This window comes from Amblyomma maculatum, chromosome 3 (assembly GCF_055883805.1).
Source record: "Amblyomma maculatum isolate TAMU_Amacu chromosome 3, ASM5588380v1, whole genome shotgun sequence".
Classification (NCBI taxonomy): Eukaryota; Metazoa; Arthropoda; class Arachnida; order Ixodida; family Ixodidae; genus Amblyomma; species Amblyomma maculatum.
Window position 1 is genome coordinate 171,505,524 of NC_139346.1, and position 24,591 is coordinate 171,530,114.

Consider the following 24,591-nt stretch of genomic DNA (forward strand, 5'->3'; position numbering starts at 1 on the left):
TCGAAATTAAAAAAAAAAATAATGAAAAAATTTAACGCACATGGGTGTTGCTGTAGGTAAGAGGAGGACGAAGGTACGCCCGATGCGCCGTTTAAATCCAATAACATACCGAAAAAAAAAATAAAAAGCAACAAGGACGAGATAACCCTGAAGCGAGACGGCCTGCTTCGAAACGCGCAGCACTGTTTGCAAAGGGATTTCAGCACACGCAAAAATCACAAACAATATACTCGGAAAATAGCATATGTAACTCGAGTTTACGTTAAAGTTCGACTTGAAATATCTTTTCTCAAATTCACGTTTTTTTACGCCATATCCACATTTGGCCCCTCCGTCTTGGCACTACGTTACGCAGCGTCAGAACGTCGCCTCTGCACGCATCGTAGCTTTGGTGGTGCTGCAAGGAACCACTGAGGCAGGGTACCAGTTTTGTATATGCTTCCGCAAGGAACATATAAAGGATATAAAGTAAAACCTATGTCCTGTAGGGTCAGAGAAGCAGAACGCTATTAGAGGGGTGAGAGGGGGGGAGGGGGGGGGCATTCTAAGGAACGGAAAATCTAAATCCGACTCTCCTGTGGTTGACGCCTTCCTAGGCACAAGACCATAAGATAGTGCTCGCATAATGCTCATCCAGTACCTGGAGTTCCTCTAGGCGTCCAGAGCTGCACAGGTCCTGTTGGCATTTGTAACTCTCGTAGTCAGCGGGCATGATAAACACTGTTGCTTGAGCCGAAATTAACTGCCGCTTACTGATATTCAAGAGTCGTTGTTAATCTCTGGTTTCAAAACAAACCCCCCTTCACGAGAGCTTCACTCAATCCAAACTTCGTCCACCGATTCCGTGCTTGTGTTAGCATTGGTTTGGCCTTTCTGGACCTTGCAGAGCAACATTATGTTCCGTGTACTTGAAGTGACCTTATATTAGCCTGACACAGCAAACGCATATCAACAGTAAACAAAAAAGAAAAGGAAACCATCAGTGCAGAGTGGATTTAAACCCAACTATATCATGCTAAGCGAATACGGAACCACATTGCTGCAACGTTTTTGTACTGCACTCAAAATATACGATTCTAGTGAAAATATTGCACATAGCTATTACCGCAGATGATTTACTTTGCGTTTTTTTATTGTCACAACCTCGCGCTGTGCATTGCATGTTGTCTTCTTCAACCTCTCAGAACAAATCAATACCATGAGCTGATAAAGTACGTTCTTTCACATTCCTACCTCTGCTAAGACACTTCCAATATTGTTTTCTATGTGTGACCTGACCACCTGCAAGGAATGCCGCTCCAGGCACCTCGACGAAGGCGACACAGTCAGCACGGCAGTAGTCATCGCAGTTGTACAGCTCGGACGGAGTTGCATCGACATAAATTTTCGACTTCAGATACGCAAAACTATTGATGCGCGTCTCGCATGCGGATTAATTACAAGGATCTAATATATTGGACACAAGGGATGACAACAAGGGGCCAAGTATATCACCAATGCCATGCAGTTATTTACTAAGACGTCAGGGTGCACTGACAGCATTCTTTTCTATACAGTGTGTGAACAGGGTCCACAACTGAGTGAACCTTGTACCCCCCTGTTGCACTGCAGCCAATAATATGCGGCTCTTGGTGGCCCGCATCACTCGCGCGTTTGGTAGCCGGCACACCACGCTGCATTTCAGTTTCAACACACTAGCTTTAACCAGCCAACCAGATCTAAAGCATATAGTAAAGGTTTCCTTTCAAGCTCATGGAAAATGATTACTGGAATATATCATGACAAACTTCAAATGAACATATTCTCTATTGCAATATCTTGCTCGTGCGTGCATTACACCATGCACCATGGTGTAATGCACTTTAATTACACCATGGTTTGGCCTATTTTCTACCACCAGGACACCGGCATTGCTTCAGCCATGAAAAGTAGTTAGTTTTTATCCATATTTTGTTTATTTCTTTAACAGGAAGTCCGCGTGGGCCAGCAACTTTAGTATGCCTAAAACCTTGACCCAGGTATAGAAGGCATGTGTGTCGTGACGAAGGATGACGTACCCGGAAGACACTGGTGGAGAGCTGGACGGTGCAGTGGATGACGATAACGGTCCACGGCACGTCTTGGGACATTTCAGACCAGACAATCAGGCGATGCTTTCGTTCGAAGAAGCCACCGCACTTCGTGGGAATAACACTGAAGACGATCAGGAGTACGGCGAGAAAGGACAGCATGTGCTTGCTGCAAACAGGAAGGTTGCTTACAACGGGGGAGATAGAATTTATCATTGTCTTATCATTGCACACCGATTATAGCTGGACAATATTTTGATATAATAGAATTTTGATCACATACTACTATTTTTTGATGGTACATGGTTAGTTTTTGCCGACAAATTCAAACCCAATGCACAACGGAGCGTGTATGACATAAGGTGTCATCAAGATGGAGAGTGTATGGACTTCCTATTAGTACTACATGTACTTGAACGTCTTTATCTCATTTATCCTTTCATACGATTAGCACATCAACTAAGTAACTATATAGCAATTCTAATCGTTCGATAGGCTACTTGAGTCCCTATTTCTCAAACGCTCCTTCTTTCCTTAAACATCAACTTTACAAAACATTTACGTGTCCCAAAATTGAATATTCAGGCTGTGTACGGGATCCCGGTCTTGATTTTATTCTAACCTCAATCGAAGCTATTCAGAATCAATCTGCTTGTTACATACTCGGTACATACCACCATACCGCCAGCATAACAAAAACAGAAAGCACCTTACCTTCCAGCTCTCTCAGTGAGAAGACAAATCATCGACTATGCTTTCTACACAAAATACACCATCACCGTGCACATGACGGCAATTTGTTTCAGAACCCCTTTTACACGTCCGTCCCGTCATATAGATCATCGTCATAAAAGTGGACCTTTGACATGACGCACAATTTTTTTTACAATTCATTTCTCTCACCTTCAATTAGTTATTGAAACCAACTTCTTGAGGCGCCAGTGCCTATAACGGATATCAACTTGTTTACAAGTACTCTTACTGCTCATTACGGTGTTATCTTTCGATTTGTATCCTTAAATGTACCGGGTCATCCACTCCTAGCTATAACACGGTCACTGATTTCAAAGCAACTTTGCATACGACACGGACGCTTATCGAAGAAAAGTCATACAAGCACAGAAGGGCGCGGAGGTGGTGCTTCACATGGGCTGTCACTCAGCTTTATGGTTTGGTCGGGTAGAACGCAATGACGCTTTTAAGGTAGTCATCGTGTTATAGCTAAAAGTGGACGAGGCTGTACGTCCGTACTTTTCTATTACACCTTAATCTTGTTATGCCTTCCACTCCCCTCTGTAACGTCTGACCCGCACTCTCAGTGTATAAAATTATTTATAAAATGAATTATTTGATAAATAATAAACCCCAGGCAGCCAATATATTCCGCAACTCTCCACTATAGCCGCGCTCATTACCCCTGTCCCTTTGGGCTTTTGTGTTCCAAACCACAAACCAAACGAAAAGCGTCAAAATGTGTCACCAGAAAAAGGAGTGCACATCTATAAGTGCTGTAGTATCGTGCGCGGATGTTGGGGTGAAATGTTGTAGTCAATTATTGTTTTCTTTTACACATTTTAAGTCATTATTTAGGACAAAAATACTTATTGAGCTCGTAGCTAAACTGTCGTAATCATCAATAGTAAAATTAAATGAAATAAAGAAAAAACAAGAATAAAAATGTGACAGTTAACTTTCGCCTTTACATCATGTATGCCTGTAACTTTTTTTTAACAAGCATGGCAGGTGAAAAGCGAAAAGTGTACTTTAAGCCGTTCCGCTTTTAGAGAGGTAAGCGCTGTCTAAACGTGGTATAAGAGTGCGCGAACGGTATTTATGCGTCAGAGCCAGGTTAGCGGAATTTTCACTGACCGGCTGCTGTAGCCACAGAGGGGGCCCAGGAATACAAACACGAAGTAGCACATGAAGGCACAGGCCAGCAAAAGCTCGCCGCCCCTGTGAAAAAAAGAAAAGACGAAAGAAAAGCACAAATTTCTAAATCACTTTTCTGGAAACCATATTCAACCCTTCGTCACTTTTAAATACATTTCCGGGAAAAAAAGAGCAGAAGATACTATTCAGTTAATGTTTTTGTCCATCACCTTGCTACTCCAACATTGGTTGCTACCAAATGTTTCTGCAAGTGTAAAAGCTATAGAGGAATATAATTATGCGTCATGTTCATGACAAGCTAAGTATCAATGCGAGGGACCAAGGCCGAAAATGCGATGAGTAAAACGAGTAAAACGAGTAAAACGAGTAAAAGATGGTCTCTAAAGAGCAGCCCACATAGTGCATTGATTCACTGCAGTTTCATGCGAGCATCAATATTCTGACGTGCTTTTTACTAGATTTCTGATCCTTATTATTTAATGAGGAATTATTCATTATCCTTTTAATTTGGTATGACGTCATCATGGCGGCAGCGTCAGACGAAAGCAGGGAGCAGTCACAGAAATCACAACGAGCCCCGCCGTCGGCGGATAGCTATCGCCTCTCGATGTATACACCGGCTCACTGCTGGCTGTGTCATACAGCCAATAGGTGGTGTCCAATGTGAACGAGCCGCAAAGCACGCTGGGAAATTCCGACTTTCAGGTCTTACCTGCGAGGCGCGCGTCTGCTGCGCTGTGCTTGAAGCTCTGCATCGACAAGCTTCAATTCGACTCTTCACGCGTTTTATTAGCTCGAATGAAGTCATAGAAAATGTCATAATGATCTGCACACATGTTATGACCCTATTTAACGTTTCGTATTTGAAGAAAACGAGTGAAAAATCAGTGCAAATGCAGCCATTACAACGAGTGTCGTCTGTTCGCGCTTAAGTTTAGCATGCATCCTTCATTCGGCGAAAGTTCATTTTTCGTTGATGTTGTCATGCAGTCGCTACATATATATATACTAGAGTAAGCAATCTTTGGAGGTATTTCGCTAGCAGAAGCCGGGTAATTAGACTTCCGGCAGCCGCAGTTTAGTGATACGTAGGAGCGGACTGTCGCGCAAGTTGTAGCTGTGCCGGCAAAGAGTTGAAAGCATGCAAATACCATGAGGACATTGTGCACTTTTTTTTGCAGCCTTTAAAAGCTTTACCAGTTTATGCTGCACTGCCCGAGATCGTCAGAGCAGCTATGTTTTCTTGTTTTGCGGTGTACTGCAGCTATCTGCAAGCACGGCCGGTACACCGCGTTTTAGTTGCTCAGCTAAAATTGTGAAATGCGATTCTAACAGCGGTTGTGCTATTCCTTCAGAAGATCTAGATTTGCTTAAAGTGCGTCGAAACCCTAGAAGTATGCACAATCTGCGCTATTTTAAGTTATATGCTCTTGACAGCTCAATTGATTTTGTTTACATATGTTCTAGTTTTTTCTTTTTTTTTCTTCTGAACGCTGTAGGAGGTAGGTTGCCCAAGAACTGTATCATGGCGAACATCATACTGTCAATCAATGAAAAGATTAGGAGGATCACGAAGAAAATAATAAAAATCTCTCTCAAACATTTGATTTTGACTTGAGTTGTACGAAAATGCATGAAGTATAGCTCTGCTGTATTCATTTTGCATGCATCATATCCAAACAGGTATGCAGCCAAGGCTATATGGCCAAAAACCTCCAATAATTCTGGTTGATGGCCTGGGTCGGCTAGTAACGTAGCTATTCCGGCAGTCAGAGAGACATATATCAAATTCCCGACGCTGAATGCATGCGAGAAAACCCCACTCATAAACAAGATTAACTAGCATAGTGTGTGGAGCATTTTACGCCATTCACATACAACTGTGGAAGCTCTCCATGTCTGACATTCCCATGCCTGATTCTCCAATACTGATTGCTGCATTATGTCGGTCAAAAAAGGGAAGTACTAAAACAAAAGCTTTGTTTTAATGGCGTCTCTTGAAATCTCCAGAAACTTCAGGATGCGAAACCATTACTTTCTCCAATCAAAGCTGGGAAGAGCCGGTAACTATTTTGCTGTTGTGTACGTACTTTGTGCTTGGGGTCTGGTTGGACAGAAAAACTAGATTGTGTATTCATTCAGATGTTTCCAGTAGGCACATAGGCTGTTAATGCATATACATACTCAAATGTGGAAGTGTATAACTTCTGCACTATATACAATATGTTCAAGGTAAAGGAGTCAAGTACGAAAAGATAAAGTCAATTTGTCTTGTAGTTCTTCATAATAAATACATCAATTGGAAGCAAGATTATCAACGCTTAGCGCAACTATGCTACGGGCACCAAGATAAACAGTCAGGGACAAGAAAATAGCCAAAGGTAAAAGTGATTAGTATTTGTTACACAACCATGAAAGAGCAAAGGTTCTTGGAAATGGGAACCTATCTTGCACTGTAATTACACCTCGTATTAGTTTCTCCAGCAGAACTTTTGCAGCATGTGATTAATGACCCAAGCAAGGCTTGGAGTGAGGAATAGTAAATTGTGACAAAATGTCTAGTACAGGCTGTAGAAATGAGCTTCAATAGACCTGTGGGCAGCCTCTGCCTACCTTCCAGAATTTTGCACTTCTTGAGAGAGCCAATGGCCACCAGTGCCTTATTTGTCATCTGAAGGCCACGCAGCGAATGAAAATAACACACTGACTTCATGTATGCAGCACCTTACACTGCATCACAAGTAGCTTATGTGGATGCATTGATTTAATTTTCGGATGCACGCGTTTAGCAGCACCTAGGCCATTATAAAAGTGATTTGCTGAACAGCAAAATTTTGTTTTATACCATGTATCTCAGCTGTCAGCTTTTCTACGTGTCATGTACACAGTGACAGATGAAAAGTAGCCGGAAAATGCTAGTGCTGTTCATAAGTGAAGATTTCATGACTCTGATCCAGAGTTAAAAAGATGCTGTTAATTTTTATCCCCGTAACAGTTTCTAACTGCCCCTCTTTCTACGCAAAACAAGAACAAACACCACAGCACAAGCAGAAAACTTTATCAATCTTGCTTGTATTTCACCACTGCGTGCTCACGCTGATTGCTTTGTAAGAGAAGACTAGCCAGGATAAAGCTCGCCAGAATTACAAAACCGCCGCCTTGCTCAGCATTTAATTGTTACTTGTGCTGGCATCGGCCAGCTATTGTAGTACGGGCGTGTAAGACAGTTTCATGGAAGAAAGCGGAATCACACGGGCGTGTTTCTGCTATGACCAGAGTGCCTTCTTCGTTCTGGGCCTATGTCACCAGGAGCAGCGGCCAAAGGCAGCGAACAAAAGGAAATGAAAATGGAATAAATAATATAAACCTTGCTGAAGTTAATATTACCCGTGGAAATGGCAGTAAGGAAACATCGCACCTGATAGGCCCCAGCTTGTTGAGCGCCGTGGTGGCAGCCAGGCATATGTCCTGCGTGTCCTCCTTACTGTACAGCGGCCTGCATGGAAGCAAGCGAGGGAAGCGGCGCATGAATGGGACGAATGATTTTTACGTCCCACGCAGGGGCAGTAACAAGCGCGCGAGACGACTTGGAGGGTCCTGGTACTCCCCTGATGGGGCTGGGACAGGTAGGTCACCGCCACTTGCGGCGGGGGCTAGCCTGCCATAGAATTTTTATCTGTTGTAGGCCGTCATTGCACCCGCCACCGTTTCGGTGGTGGACGACGGCTGTTGTTGCGGCGCGCGTCTTTCTCCCTCTTCCTTTTCTTTCTTCTCTATTTCCTCTTCTGCCTGCCCGAGGCAGCGGAGGTGGCTCAGCTACAGAGCCAGTAGCAGGCCCGTGCATTTTTTTTTCCTTCTTCATACAGCCCCAACAACAGTAGCAAGCGCGTAAAGCCCAAAATGAAGTAGGCAAAAGCTTATGTCATTTTAAACGATTCTCCGCTAGGGGGCCAACGGAGGCGCATGTGCTTCGTGTGGGCTCCGCGTTTCGAGCACCTGCTACAAGGGATAACACTCGGATACGTCGACTGCGACACACGGACAAGAACCGTGAGTGTACAAGGCACATTTCAAGACCTTTTTTACGCAAATCGGAGCTCGGGAGACCGAGCTCCGACTGTCTAAATCCAGCGTCGCTCCGGCGCCCTTGCTTACCCGAACGCCAGGCCTAGTGCGGCGCGAACGTCACGGCGGCAGTCATGGAATACGCCGTAGTTGGGACGAACGCTTCTCCAGCCGAATTCGAAACACCAGACTGGAAGACAATTGTTTCTTACCGTACCAAGAACCCCAAAGCTTCGTCATTAACACCTCAGAAGAAAAATGAGCAGTCCGAGAAACCGAAGGCGAAACCTCTCCCTCCGCTACATCCGAAGAAACCGCTACCCCGACTCCCGGAGAAGGACTATAAAATCATCTACAGACCAACGGGTGGCGTAGACATCACGCGCTACACCGAGAAATCTATCAGACAAGCGATCGCAACAGCGAGCGGCGTCACCGCGTCCGCGGCCGAAAACGACCAATCTAGAACCAACTCTGCAAAAAATGTGATCACCATATCGACGCCGGTGCAGGCAAACGCACTACGCTACGTCGCAGTCAAGCAAATCAAAATAGAAGGCAAAGACATTGTTATGACGTCGTACATCGCCCCTCCGGACAGGGCCCTGCAAGGCATTATCTATAGGGCTTACGATGGCGAAACGCACCAAGAAATGATGACCGAATTCCGAAAAAGAAACCCGGACATCGTTCAAGCACGCACCATGGGAAGAACATCAAAGTCCCTCCTGCTTCACTTCGACGCGGGCGAACTCCCAGATAGCATCGTCTACTTCGGAGTCCTGTACCCAGTTTACCCCTTCATTCCTAAAGTAGAGGCGTGCACAAACTGCAGAAGAGTCGGTCACAGAAGAGACGTATGTCCGGAGCCACCGCAACAACGGTGTCCGTACTGCGGAAACCAACACCTGAAAGAAGAAGTCTGCGACCCGGTCTGCATTATCTGCGGAGGAGGGCACCGCACAGGCGATAACAGCTGCAAGAAGCGATTTCAACGACACCAAAAGAAAATGTCGGAGCACCAATCAAGACCCAAATCACGGACATGTGACGACCCAACATCTACCGAAAGGAAGGACCGCTCGAGCTCCTTCCCGTCCTTGGACAGCGGACGCAGCAGCAGCCGTAGCGGACGGAGCAGCAGCGGCAGACGCAACGGAAGCAGCAGCAATGGAGGAGGCGCCAGCACTAGCAGCCGGACTCAGAGCCCCGGGCCGAAACAGGTGAGCTGGGCAGGAGTGGCCTCTCATGGGAAGGGGATGGAGCTGCAGACATTACAGTCTAAACTAGATCAGGCACTCCATCACATTCAAATTCTCACGGATAGAATCAAACACTTGGAGGAGGAAAATAGTAAACTAAAAGCACCCGCCATATCTAAGGACCCACCTCCGAAACCACTCCCATTGCCGGAAGTCACAGAAATGGAAACTACTGTGACCGCCTCAGTCGAAACCCCAGTAAGCGTAGTTAGCAAGGAAGAAACACCTCGCAAAAAACGAGCAGTAGCAGCTGACGTAAGAAATACCTCAGTGGAGGATAGAGTCCCAAAACTCGAACAAAAAGTGGAGGAGCACAGCCAGAAACTCGATAGTCTAACCCAAAGAGTTGATAATTTAACACAAAGACTCGAACAACACATACAGGATGTAAATCACAAATTCGGAGTAATTGACACCGTTTTACAGGAAATTTTACACCGGCTTCCCCCTTTAGCTCAAGGGGCGCCAATCGATATATCCCAGCAAAATGGCCAATCCTAAAACCGTAACAATTTGGGAGTGGAACTGCAGGTCTATGCGCAAAAAAAAAAAAAAAAAAAAAAAACAACAGATCTGCAGTTACACATTCAATCGCAATCCGAAAAACCTGACGTTATAGCGATTCAAGAACCCAGAATGTCTCGACTGTTAAAGAACCCCAGGTGGTCGAAATTACCGGAGTCCTCCACTACGGCGTCTCTCATAGCCTGAGTCGCTTTGGGACGTTAAACCTCACAAACCAAACCAAACCAAAACTGCCAGGGTACCGGGCGGTTCTGCCATGTCACATCAAAGAAAAGCCTTTAACCACTACGTTGGTACATAGAAATCTTACCGTGGTTAACCACGAGATTGAAAACGTAGAGCTCGATTGTATATTAATTGAAATTCTGCCTAGCAGAAGAAACTCCTCTTCTATGTTCGTACTAAACGCATACAGCCACCCCAGGGCACCGGCTGGACCAGCGAAAGCCGCTATACTCAAAACCCTCCAAATCGCAGGCCAAAACCCAACCCTAATTGTGGGCGACTTCAACGCTCAACACGTGCAATGGGGACACGCAACCATGTCCAGGAAAGGAACGGCCCTAATGGATTTTATCCAGCAAAGAGGGCTCACCCAATACACGGACCCCATGCAACCTACTAGGATAGGAAACAGCGTGACCAGGGACACGTGCCCGGACCTAACGATAGGCAAAAACCTCCCAGACTTAAGCTGGAGCAACACCAGACAAAATCTGGGAAGTGACCATTATATCATAATGTCTAAAATTACCATTGCCAATCTCAAACCCCAACCCAGAAAAAACAAAATCACCGACTGGGACAAACTTAGGACTATCCGCGACCAAAACAACGAACCAATCATAGACTTAGAACACTGGACACAGACCCTCCTATCGGATGTGGGAAAGGCCACTAAGGAACTAGCACATGACTTAGACGTAAATACGGTTGACAGCCGACTTACGCACATGTGGGAGGCAAGGCAGAGCCTAGAAAAAAGATGGCTTAAGCAAAAATATAACAAAAAGCTTAGAAACAGGATCGTCACACTCACGAAAGAAATTCAACACCACACCGCAGAACTAGCGAGACAGCAGTGGAGCCATATTTGCGAAAATGTGAATGGCAACCTAGGCACGAGGCAGACGTGGAATCTTCTGCGGCATCTCCTTGATCCGGAATCCAACAAAGCTACCACTCAAAAGGAAATCACCAAAATTTTAAACATAGACCCAGGCACGGATCAGGATATTATAGACACGCTACAGCAGAAATACTTCTGCACAACCCGTGAGACGAAGTCCCTGCCCAATTATAAAGGAGAGCCTAACTCCATCCTGGATGCTGACATAACAATGGCGGAAATAAGAGCAGCCCTCTTTAAGGTACGTACAACATCCGCCCCAGGAGAGGACGGCATTAACAATAAGACACTCAGAAATCTAGACGACGCTTCTATCACAGCCCTCGCGGACTTTGCGAACGAGTGTTGGAGGGAGGGAAAACTCCCAGTGTCTTGGAAACATACCATCGTTAAATTCATCCCAAAACCTGGCAAAAAGCTCGCGCTCGAAAACCTCAGACCTATTTCGCCTACTTCTTGCATAGGAAAACTGATAGAGCACGTCATACTAGACAGGCTCCAGTCCCACATGCAAAAAGAGAATTTATATCCAAACACTATGGTCGGCTTTAGACCACATTTATCAACACAGGATACGATGCTAAGACTAGCAAACGAAGTCCTATCTCATGAGCAAGAAAGGAGTACCAGGGCAATCCTAGCCCTAGATTTAACCAAAGCCTTTGATAACGTTAAACACAAAGCAATCCTAGAATCTCTTTCACTGCTGAATGTAGGCGCAAGAACGTTTAACTACATCAAAGACTTTCTCTCCGATAGGACGGCTAAAATTCAAATTGGCACTATCAAATCCGACACCTTCACTTTAGGAGATAGAGGAACTCCGCAAGGATCGGTCATCTCCCCCTTTTTATTCAATATAACCCTAATCAAAATGGCACACGAACTCGCAAGAATCCCAGACCAACACTCTTTGTACGCGGACGATATCACCCTTTGGACCACCAAGGGGAGTATTGGCACGATACAAGATACGCTACAACAAGCGGTAGACGTAGTCGTAGAGGAGGCGCAAGCCGCGGGACTCGCGTGTTCCCCCCAGAAATCTGAGTTACTCATTCTACACCCAAAGCGTCAAAAAAAGAATAAAGCGCCTGCGATCAAAATCTACGCGGAAGGTGCAGCCATCCAAGAAGTGGAAACACTAAGAATCTTGGGAATGCTCATACAGTCAAACCAAAAAAACGACACACTAATTAAGAAACTGAAAAACACCGTCAACCAAATTTCCCTCCTCCTCAGACGAATCGCGAATAGGCGTGGAGGAGTTAAAGAAGCTGAGACCAGGAAACTAGTAGAAGCCTTCGTTCTTAGCAGAGTTATCTACTCTACACCATACGTCACCCTCACAGTTAGAGAAAGAGACGACCTGGATTCACTAATTAGGCAGTCCTATAAAATTGCGCTAAACCTCCCTCGTCATACCCGAAATGAAACACTACTAAAGTTAGGAATTCATAACACCTTAGCGGAAATGGTGGAAGCACACCTCACCGCACAGTACGAACGACTGTCAAGCACTGAAACGGGACGTTTCATCCTAAAAAGAGCAGGAATAGAATATGAAGGGACCCGGGCCCACACTTTGCCGATTCCAAGACACGTGCACGAGCATTTAATAGTCCGTCCTCTGCCTAAAAACATGCATCCAGAATATGATACGGACAGAAGAAGGGCTAGAGCACAAAAATTACACGAAATATTTTCAGTACAGAAAGACACGGCGCACGTGGACGTGGCAGAACATGCGGACAGAGATGCCTTTTCCCTGGCAGTTGTCGATCATCGAGGTTCTCCCCTCGCATCGGCGACAATCAATAAAACAAAATTTCCGGAGGAGGCCGAAGAGGCTGCCATAGCTTTAGCCATTACCTCCACCACTGCCAAATACATCCTTAGCGACTCTAAAACCGCAATTCGAAATTTTGCAAAAGGAAGGGCCCACTCCGCAGCCATCAAAATCTTACAAAAAATCTCCCATACCCGCCTTATCACATTGATCTGGGTCCCTGCCCATTCGGACCATCCTGGGAACGAGGCAGCGTACCAATTTGCCCGAGGATTCGTAGTTAACCGGGAGGTGCGCTGCCCTGAGCTCAGGTTGGCTAGGGAGCGGATGACAACCTACAAAGAAATTAATACCCACTTCAAGAAAGAAAGACAAATCTTCCCAGAACCACATCGATCTCTAAGTAAAACACAACAAGTCACCTGGCGCCAGCTTCAAACAGACACTTTCTTTAATCCGTACATGTACTCCATATGGTTCCCAGAGCAGTTCAGCCCTGTCTGTTCTCTCTGTGGACATCAAAAGGCAGACACACCACACATCCTATACTCATGTAATCAATACAAGCCATCACAGAGTCTGCAGCTCTCTACCCAATCTCAGTGGGGGGCCGCGCTGCTCAGCTCCGACCCGGAGGTTCAACTCCGAGTCACGGAGCGAGCCGAAGAGGTCGCCGAACGACATCGTCGGTCGGCCACCTGGCGTCCGGCCTAGAAGAGGAGCCCACCGCGGGGACGGGAACGCCAACCCACCCCGCGCCTACGACCTCTTCTTTAATAAAGTTTACCTCCTCCTCCTCCTGTCATTTTAAACGTTGTTAACGCGATGCGGTGGATACGACACGTTTGGTAACTAAAGGACCTCTAGTACGTTTTACGAAATATATAGTTTAAGAAACTATAGTTCAGTTAGATAGTTGCAGCAGAGAAAACGTCCTTGGGAAATCTTCCTTGAATTTATTTGCCGCTTGTAAGAAAACAAAAAACGAACTGACGCTTGGTAGGCGCTATATGCCCCATAAATCATACGCGCTTACATTTTTACTTAGAAGTATCTTGGCAACAGAATATTTTAATTTCAAACTCGCTTGCCTTGTGTAATATTGTCGGAAGTTTGGGCAAAATGATAAACAAAGACTTAACGTGATCAATCAAATAGGCGGCACATCAATGTAACACGCTCAGTTTAGTTTTTTTTTATTCCTTAAATAGTGGCAAACAGGTAATGACTTTTCTAGCTTCTTGTACAAGGTGACAGTTATGAGGTTTGAAATAATACTGACATTTTTAAACTATTCTGAATCGCTTTCAATTTTAAAGTTCACTTATTTCGTTTAGTAAAAAAAAAATCTACATAAAGGCAGCAATATTTGCTTATTTTGCACTTATGGCTGCAGGCTAATAAATTATACAAATCGACTCTCAACGAGCAGCACACCAGTATAGCTGTCCTTTTTCCAGTAGACTGAGGTGAAACTTTAAAAGTTGCTTTCTTCAACTAGATGTTTCTTTCCTTCCTTATTTCTCTTTTTAGATGTCTCTTAAGAAAACAATAGTGAAAGCTTGCCCTTCCTCTACTATCATTCTCCTCTCATCGCTTGCCTCTTATCGGCGTTCGTTGCAGTGCTGCATATAATTATAATTGGTTTACAGGGAAGGAAAGGCGCAGTATATGTCACACTTTCTCTCGCAAGTATGAGTTTGGACGGTACACCATCGCTCCTGTAGCGTGGCGTTGCAGATGGCAGGGACGCTAGACAAGAATTAATCTCGTAGAATCTCGCGGAATAAGACAGATCTCGAGCACAAAATATCGCGCACGGGATTTCGTTCCATGAGCCTACATAGGCTTTCGCTTTAAAACTTAAAGTTCGTCACCTCTATCGCAGACAACGAAGGTAATAATTGTGGAAAAACGTAGGTAAAAGAACGTATGATCGCCATCGCGGACAGTGCGTATGCATTTGGCCATGACATTTGCTTGCAAATAACACGTGCGTGAAATTAGTGTTAAATCACGACTGGCCAGTCCCCCACACGGCACATACTTCTGCGTTTACAGGTCTCAGTAGATAAATTGGCTGTCGAGCTCATCTTTTGTAACGTTCACCACTTCCACGCGCCTACTACCAGGTTTTGTTCTATCGCTTTTTGTAATATTGATCCAACCTGAGTGAAACTGATATTTTTACTTGTTTTGAGATGTTTATCGTTGCCTGTAGCTCTTTTTCACTTCCTGCGATTATTTCTTTTTCTTCTCTCGGTCGTTAGGGTTACTTTTAAGGATGTGCGTCGTGCGGAGACAATACATGAACTGAAATTGGTAGTCGAGCAGCTCTGGGAGACCTTTGCAAAAAAATGCAATTTATTTTTTTAAACTTAGCCTTACACTATTCGTAACTTTTGATCATGCAATCGAGAGCGCGCTTTTTTTCTGGCGTACCGATGTCGCAGGTGAAGCATGTACAGGGCTACGCAGCACGAGGCGGTTGCTACAAGAGCGGTAGGCGTGACCAGCAGGAACCAGGACAGAACTCCTTTCATGCCTCGCTTGCTGCACCAACGAAGAAAATAACCACGGCATCGGCACACGGTTTTGAAAGAACAATGAATCATACGTCTCTGACACCCCGACTCTCCGACCTTCGTGAAGGCCTTTGAGCGTAACAATATGTTTGCGAAGGAGAATAACGCGTTCAGGTCACCCACACTCTGCTCGAGGCGAGGTCGGCAGAACTTAGCGCGGCGGAGGCGGCAGGTGTCACAAAAGCACCATTTATATAACAATCACCAACTGGAGAAGGATTGAATGTCATTTGAAGGATGGTTATGGAAGACGATACTGACTAAGCTCAAGCAGGCGCGTATATAGAAACATGTATCACAAATTCTTTACCTCAGCATATTGCAAATCTAGAATATTTGGAAAGTTACCCTGACATTTCGCGCCACGAGTTTCGCATTCTTTGTATAATTGTTTTTTCTTTTAATGAATGAGTAAAAATGTTTAGGCTATTTTGTGGCTTATGGCAACTGTATGGCTTACACAATGTCCTGACCGATTCAGTAGCAATAATACAAACATCACTCCAATGCCAGGTAGCATTCACAAACAATACCCAATTAAAGACTCACACGCCACTGGAAGAATAACATGTATTTGTTCCAAATGAGTAGGTTCGCACGTAATTCTCAGTTACTGTTGTGAGAATCTATGGCAATGCTGTTAGCAAGCTTCAGTTTCATGGTATTAGCGGCTGCGGGAAATATGATGCGGTCAAAGTCGAGTGAGTTAAAAAGATTGATGCCTACCAGAATAGTACTTCCCGAATTCGGTCCGTAGTGCAGCGACTGAGAGTTAGTTACATGCAGCTGTCAAGATGGCTTTGTCCGCGGTAAGTATACATTTGGTTTGGTTTGGTTTGTTGAATTTAACGTCCCGAAGCGACTGAGGCTATGAGAGACGTCGTAGTGGAGGACTCCGGAAATTTCGACCACCTGGGGTTCTTTAACGTGCACTGACATCTCACAGCACACGGGCGCTTTGCTTTTCGCCTCCATCGAAAAGCGGCGGCCGCTTTTCGATGGAGGCCAATAGCAAGGCGCCCGTGTGCTGTGTGATGTCAGTGCACGTTAGAGCTCATGAGGGCGGGTTTACCACTTCCGCTCTAGAGCCAGGGAGTGCGTTAAGACTCCCCTGATGGGGCTGGGACAGGTAGGTCACCGCCGCTTGCGGCGGGGGCTAGCCTGCCACAGAATTTTTATCTGTTGTAGGCCGTCATTGCACCCGCCACCGCTTCGGTGGTGGACGACGGCTGTTTTTGCGGCGCGCGTCTTTCTCTCCCTCTTCCTTTTCTTTCTTTATTTTCTCTTCTGTCCGCACGAGGCAGCGGAGGTGGCTCAGCTACAGAGCCAGTAGCAGGCCCGTGCATTTTCTTTTCCTTCTTCCTACAGCCACAACAACAACAACAGGGAGTGCACTAACTACGAAGCAGCGCAGAAGCATGCGTTGCAGAGCGGCGGCTCACACGATGGCATGCTGCACGAGCGCTCCCCTGGCTGCTACGGTGAGCATGCTGGACAGGCTGGCCGTCATCGTCACCAGCGAGCAGCACAGGAGGAACGCCGTCCGCTGAGACATGTGAGACCTGCGCGAGGGATCACGGCGATCAGTGCAGGCAGATACGGCTTACGCAGATCTTCCCCCGCCTTCCACACAAGAAACCTTATAGCTTGATGCCACCAGAGACTTGCATATACATACGGAAGAAAAAAGCATGTCGGCGATATTCGGCGAATACCGGTACTGAGCCAAGCTCACGCAATTTCCGACTCATTCAAGAGTCGGAAATACAAAGCTGTAAACTTCAGACGTGATTGTGCTTTTCTCTATGTTGCAGGCACCCGGATGAAAATAGCGTTCGCGAATCGCGAGTCCCACCTGCCTTGTAATTAATACCAAGTTTCCTTTCTTTTCGATTTTCAGCATGCATTGCAGAGGCGCTCCTCGAACGTTCTTGCTAACAGTTTATAACAAGAAAATTTTGGAGAATTGCCTCGCTTCAAGCAGAGAGAGAGAGAGAGACAACTTTATTTGCCCCAGATGTTGTGAATTAGGGCAGATGGGTCCTGTGTGGCCCCCAGGTGGGGGCGACATCCTGGGCCCACGAAATGAGTGAAAGTTGTGTGTTCCTGTCTGGCTTGGTAAGGAGTTGGTGCCAGCTTTCCGCAGAGGGAGCTGGCAGGAGGGCCCTTGGGGGCGAGTTATTCACGCATCCCCAGAGGATGTGCGCCTGAGTGGCGGGTTCTCCGTTGTTACAATTTGGACATGCGGGGTCGTATTCCCCGTTAGTAATAAGTGATAGCCTGGAGTGACTAAGAAATGAGTGGGTTTGTAATCTGAGCCTTAAAGGGTGAGCAGGGGAGGTGGCGCAGTGTATAAATAAGGGGGGGGGGGGGGGGGGATTACTGATATATGCATTGCGACTGGCAAATTCAGCCTAGTTATAAAAAAGACAGCCGCGCGTCCTTGATTTGTTCTTTCTCCCGGATCTTTGGGTGATCTTGACAGACCATGGGTAGAATTTGTTATGAGAAGGCTACCAGGTAATTGCATCAGTCCGCAATATTTCGCCAAGGAATTACGTCATAAACCATGTGACCTAACTAATGATCAGAGTAGAGCCATCAGTATCATTGCCTCCTCAGTTACAGAATACAAAATCAGCGTTAACTGAAAGTTGTGCAAGTATCAATGACATAATTGTCAATCTTATCGACTGCCGCTGAAACTGTCATGTTGCAGTGGAATCTGCTCACATTTGAGTTATAACAAGATAAGTAACTTTCTCTTCGAAGATGAGACATTCTAAAGATATACAATCTTATTTAGAAAAAAAAATTGAAATATGTGTACGCAGTTAAACTGCGCTGCATAATTTCAACGGGATTTTTTTTCTCCTTGAATATATACTCACTCAATGGGTGCCTGTCTGGCTGTGCACTGCTGCAAAGTGAAGAGCATTTTCTGCGACCAATGAGAACCTGCAGCTGATTTATTTCCTTTCGGATCTCATGACTTAGGATGCTTGAGCAACACAACGTCTGAAGACGCTTGGATCCCAAGTTCCGGAACTCACCTAGAACAGTCCTCCAACTTGGCCTCCAGTAGAGAAAGAGAAGCCCCGCTGACTGTGAAGTAGAGAAATGAGGTAAATAGAACTATCAAGTAATGTCGTTCGTGTAATAGAAAAATTGTCGAGGTGACAAATGAAATGTCAGCGTTATATTTTAATCTTTCTGGACCCGAAAGTACTGTGCCGCTTGTCTTTTTAGTGCACATTGTTAAGAAAGACGTCTCAGTGTTTCGCCAGGTGTTGAGTTGTATTTTTTTTTTAGTTAAGTGCGTTCCATTCCTCTAATCTTGTTGTCGCAGTAAGTCACATTATTACACCTCCCTCTTCGTTTGCTTGAAAGGATAATGAAACAATACCTAAAAAATAAAAACAAGAAACCGCTATACAAGAACAAATAATTTATCATCATTACCATCATCGGCCGGACTATACCCATTGCAGGGCGAAGGCCTCTCCCATATTCATCCAGTTAACCTCGCCCTGTGCTAGCTGCATCCACTTCAGCTTTCCGCTTAAGTAATCTCGCTATGCACCACTCTCCGTGTACTCTCCGGTTTTAATCGAAAAATGCTATTTAAGATCTGCAAGCTATAACAAAGGTGATGGAATCGACTAAAACCGTAAACCACAGGTTAAGGGTACGTTAAAGCTAATTTATGACCAAGTTTGCCGAGAAACTTGTCTACTTCTTTCTTCTTCAAAGGAGAAAAGTTGAGGAGGCTGTAGAAATAGTATCGCGGATATTTTCAATCCACGTCGAAGAGAATAGTTGAGGAGGCTGTAGAAATAGTATCGCGGATATTTTCAATCCACGTCGAAGAGAATACAAGATTCGCATGGCTTCTTTTCTTACTAAGCATGTGGATTGAATGATCGGGGACTACGGCACGGCCAGCCGACTCGATTATAGAAGTTTTTTTTTCTTTACTACTCGCAATGAACCTGACAGATCGGTACGTGCAACCATCTTTTTTTTTTTTATTTGCTGAGAAAAGAGCAAAGCTACGCCACATCACATGAGAAAAACGATTGGCAATCTTGGCGGAAAGTACAGGCCGCGGCTTTCAGGAAGAGTTGCCAAAAGCTACGGGGAAAGCTTAAATCTGCCGTGTACAAATCTGCCATGTAGCTTAAATTTGCCGTGTCTTGTACAAAACTTCTCTACTATGAGGCTCCCAATGATGGTTTTCTATCGGGGTCTCCTTATTGTTGTAAATCGTTAGAGCAACATTGCGCAGCTTCTAAATGGCTCTAACGCGCTGAGAGAGAGCAAGCAAGAAAATAGAAGGCTCGAAGCTCCCCCCCCCCCCTCCTCTATTTTCCCCCTAGTAAAAGATACCAAAGCAAATAAAAAATTATGAAGCCTGTGAAAGGCGGAAGTAGGCTTAAGTAGACTTTTGAGTGAAGTGTGCAGAAAAGTCAGGAAACAACATCGCGTTTTCACTTCTGTCGATACACCTTGTTCGTTTACACAGGATGGGTAATGCAAACATGACCTGGGTTGTTTATGTGACAATCGAGGTAGCGAGAATTTAGACACCACGTGACCCCGTATCCAGTACTAGAATCAAACGTGCGGACTGTATGCACGGCGTTGCCGAGAGAAATTTTTTCGTCTCTTTTTGGCGCTAAATTTCTCTTTCTTTACTATCGCAGAAAAAAAATCTCAAGTAGATGAGCCAAACTAGCCGAAAAGTTGATCATTTAAGAAGTGTTATTCACTGCTCTGGAAGGTTGTTCGAGTGTATGCGGTCCGACAAGCTACACACCCAATCCCATACGACCCGACCTTTACCTGTCTGACATGATGTGACCAAAGATACGACCGGTAACAGTTTCTTCAGTCAGTCCCGTTTTGAGACTGGGGCTCAAACAAGCCGTTCCCTCATTTTGCGCTAAAGGTGGCTTTTGGGCTTCCCCTCACCGCTTCCCGTCTGCCAGTGCGGTGGCAAGGTTATGCTGCTGGTGGCACCAGACGAAGTCAGACCCGGTGGTACAGCGGCCGCGCTTACACCGGCGCGTTCAGCACGAGCAGCAGAGTTGGGATTGCGCAGACCCGCCATTGCCTCTGGCACGTCAGGGAATGAGCTGGCACGGCGCGAGTCCTCGCTGCGTTGGAGCCGTAACTGCGGGAGTACATATAGTATAAAGTGAAGAACAGAGGTACAGCTATAGAAGCAATATGAAAGGAAACACGGGAGCGTGTGGCCTCTGTGCTTTCAAATGCGCTTTCACCGACAGGTGATAGGAATCAGTGGTAAAGACGCATCCAAAATAAGTTTTTTCGGCTGCTCAGCATACCCTTGGTGCCACCTATTCTCGTATTATGTTGGTGGCAGCGCTTTTCAGAAGTGCGCAGGCCACGCTCTCCCGTGTTCCCTTTCATATTGCTTCTAACTGTACATGGAAGGCGATTTAGCCGGACACACATAGCAATCCTTGACTGACTGTTAGACACATTATTCAGTTCTTATCCACATTTTCTCTAGTATTCATCATTGTTGTTTTGTGCTGCACCCCGCTTCACCCGAAGTGCGTCCATGACTGGTATATGGGGGTAATGATTATTTTATATACGCGACGGAAGGTTCATTTTCAAGAACGATAACTCCCCGCACCACCTTGACAGTTTCCAGGTGCGTGGATGTGAATTTTGAGTTCTTAGCGATGACATAAGACGATTATGATGCAATTTGCCTCGAAGGAAAACTGGCTATGTTTAGTGTATTACTGTATAATAACAGTAGAGCCTGCGTTTAGATGAGTACGAAGGAGTATATAGAATCAGAATTGAAACAGAACCAAACTTCGTTTGCGTCGTAATCATTGGGTACGAGCTTTAATCGAGCTATAATTAGAGAATATTCGTGAATAAAATGTGTGTCAGACAAGCGATCCGGAAATGCTTTAAAATTACGCATAAATAAAAACAGAAATTGATTATGAGGTGCCTCTAAGAGACAAAACTGCCCGTTAAACATTTACCGAGGTCCCTACGGTAATTCTTCTATTCATGTGTCGCAACATAGATTTTGTCGAAGGCAGGTAAGGGGATGGAGCATTTTATTTTTCATTCCTTTACTCGTTCCTTCAAAACCTTCGCCAACGCCGAATATAGGCTCGCAAAGGTCATACAGGTGTCATACAGGTGTCGTACTCGATATTCATGCTCCTGTTCCTCCTCGGGGCTGATGAACTGGCATTCATCATGGCCGAACTCGACCGTCGAAGCCGCGCGCGCCTCTTTGTCGGCGGCCACTTTGACTCCCAACAGTGAGACCCAGCTCCTCGATCTGGTAGGCTTTCTGAGGATGGACGGCCGGCGTACTTCGGAAGCCAGATCGTCGGGACCTACTATCGTGGGCTGCGTCGCCTCAATAACCGGTTCCGGAACCGTCGTCGAAGGTTCGGCCACGTCATCCAGAGGCAGCGTTTGCGGTGTCACTGAGGGGACATATAAAAATTACGGGGTACTTTAGCGACTAAAGTAGTGAAAGGCGAAAGCCTGAGTGCCGCATTGTGCTATGCAACTGGTACTAATTAGTAATTAATTAGTAATGAAATACCCCGCGAGGGGTCTTTAAGGTAATAAAATGAAATGAAATGAAATTAGTTATCTTTAGTCAATAATTAGGTAATGAAGTGATAGATTTGCAATTAATTAACGAATCACTTAAATATCCATTAACTTGGTAGTTTATTTAATAGCTCATTATTTGATCAATATTTTGTAATTGATCATTGATTGCCATATGGCCACATAAGGCACGCATTCGTGCATACTGTGATGGTTTTCTGCGATTGGTTGATACCTCTATGACGTCATCCCGCCTCGGCCAATCAGAGCCGCCACAAAAGCGTGACACATTTTGTCCACGACAGCATGAGTCATTAAAGGCTTTCGCCTTAAAAGTGTCATCAATGCTACCATCGTGGACCAATACTTTTCGGCATCTTACTATTTTCCTGTTCGTCTGCGTGGTATGTCGACCGTAATAAAGTAAGCTTAAAATGTGCTTTTAAAATATTTGATAATGAATCGTCATTTATTCCGAAGCTTCCTATTCTAAATTCCGGTTTATCTTTATTGACGTGACTGTCCGGTCAAAGTCACGTGCATTAAGCGCGTGCACTCTATTTTATTTGTAAACTGGGCTCCCTTTTATGCAAACTTCGTATCTTTGTAACACACCCTCTGCACCTTCAAGCTCGAATTATGGAGATTTAGCTACACAGTTATAAGCTTTATGGAGCCACTTTCCTATAACATTACACAGTTTATGGAAAACAGTATTTGAATTATGACTACAAATATATTATCATTTTACTTGGAATACTTCAGAAATGACTATGCTATAAAGAAGCAAGCATGAATAAACATAAGCCCGCGAGAATTGCTAAGTGTGGTCTTAATGTTGTGGCACACACAGACCGACGGTTCACTGTAAACCTAAGGGAATATGGATTGCGCGATAGGTAGCCACAGTCTGCATAAAAAAAAAAAATATTTTCCTCTCGGCCGCCGGTAGTAGAGTTTGATGCTTATGATCGCTGTGGTTTGAAAATATAGGCGAATCGATTAAAACGGAATGAGACTTCATAAGGACGTTTGAGAAAGCTAACAGCATTATGATGCATTGTAACTCGAGATGCATAGCTCGGAAAGAAAGGAGAACAAAGACGAAACGGTCCAAGGAGCTTTCCTCGTCTTCGCCCTCCATTTTTCGCGCTCTATACTTGTCGACTTAGAACATAGAACTAACAACCCCCCAAGTGCATCGCTTCTGGGGATCCATGTATACATTTGTTTCAACATTCCATGGGTTCCTGTAACACTAAAGCTTACAGTGGTCCTCTAATGTTACCAGCCTAAGATTCAATGTAGAAGCTAGAATATGGCGACTGCGAGAACCTTCCAGAGGTAGAACGCCGAAGCAAACTACGCTGTACACCTATGACGTTAGCGCGCATTTGTTGACTGAAAATGTTGATTGGAATGCTTGCGAAGAATGCTAACTATTATAACGAAACCAGAGCTTGTTTCGCGATGTTTCTCTTCCGACGTCTTTGATTTCAAAGGAACGCCCCGAATAACAAGTGTTTGAGAAGAATGGAATAATGAACTCAGTTGCATGACATTAAGAGCACCGATAGTCCGACATAAGTGCAGGTGGCGCAAAGAGATCGACGCTGTCTTCCACCTGATGTTCCCGATGAGTGTATAGGTAAAAACGTCCTCGAAGAAAACGTGCGCGGAAGATGCGTCCCAGGAAGAAAAGGCCCCAGAGAAAGCCGAAACTAGGAAAAAACGCCCCTAGGCGAAAATTTCGAGTCTTGAGAAATAATTCTTCTATAGCTGATTTCGAAAAAAAAAAAAAAGGAGAAATAATAGAAATGTACATTTTGTTGCATTTTGTTTGACTGTGAGAATAAATGTAGCCATCGATTATTTGGGATCTGGGTCCTCTGGGCGCCTGCCATGCTTACGGGCACTGCAAAAAACATTGTGAAAAGGCACGGCGAAAGAGTTTGTCCCAAGTACAGTTCGTGGCCCCGACCACCGCAGCTCATTAAGCCCTCATTAATACAAGCCTAATCGGCGAGTTATTATTGACTGAGAAAGGCACTACGACTTGACGCGTAGCATTCATGGGTAGCAGTCCACAACAAAAAGGCGTCAGTGGAACACACTCGCAGATCTTAAGTTGACAAATGTCATCTTGCTAGGTAAAGCAGGCCTATGCCTTAACCGGTCGTTGACCATGCCACGTGCACTAAAGTACCGTTCTAAGCGTCTTGCCAGACAAGCCAGTCGTCAGCGCGTCTTTTCTCCCGTAAACAAAACAAATACGAGGCGCTGCCACTGTTTCCGTTGCCATCATGCTTTTATTTGTTATGAACACCCTGCATCATTTCGATGTTTGGTCCCTTCCAATCCGGCAAGCGCTGAATAACAAACATTATTTCAGCTCGCCACAAGGATGCGCAGTATGTGCCTTATAACGCAAAGAACCACAAGATGTGAAAAGAGAAAGAAGATTTTTTGGGAAACTAAGCTTGAAATAAACATTTAGTTAAAACAACCAAACGTGTTAGGTAAAATCTGTGATAGTCAGTGGCACTAAAAACGATTCGCCCCCGAAAATCGGGCACATGGCGAGATACATGCTTGAAGTTGCGGTATATTGGCTGGCACGCGTTTAGGGACATTTTTTTCCTATACTTTG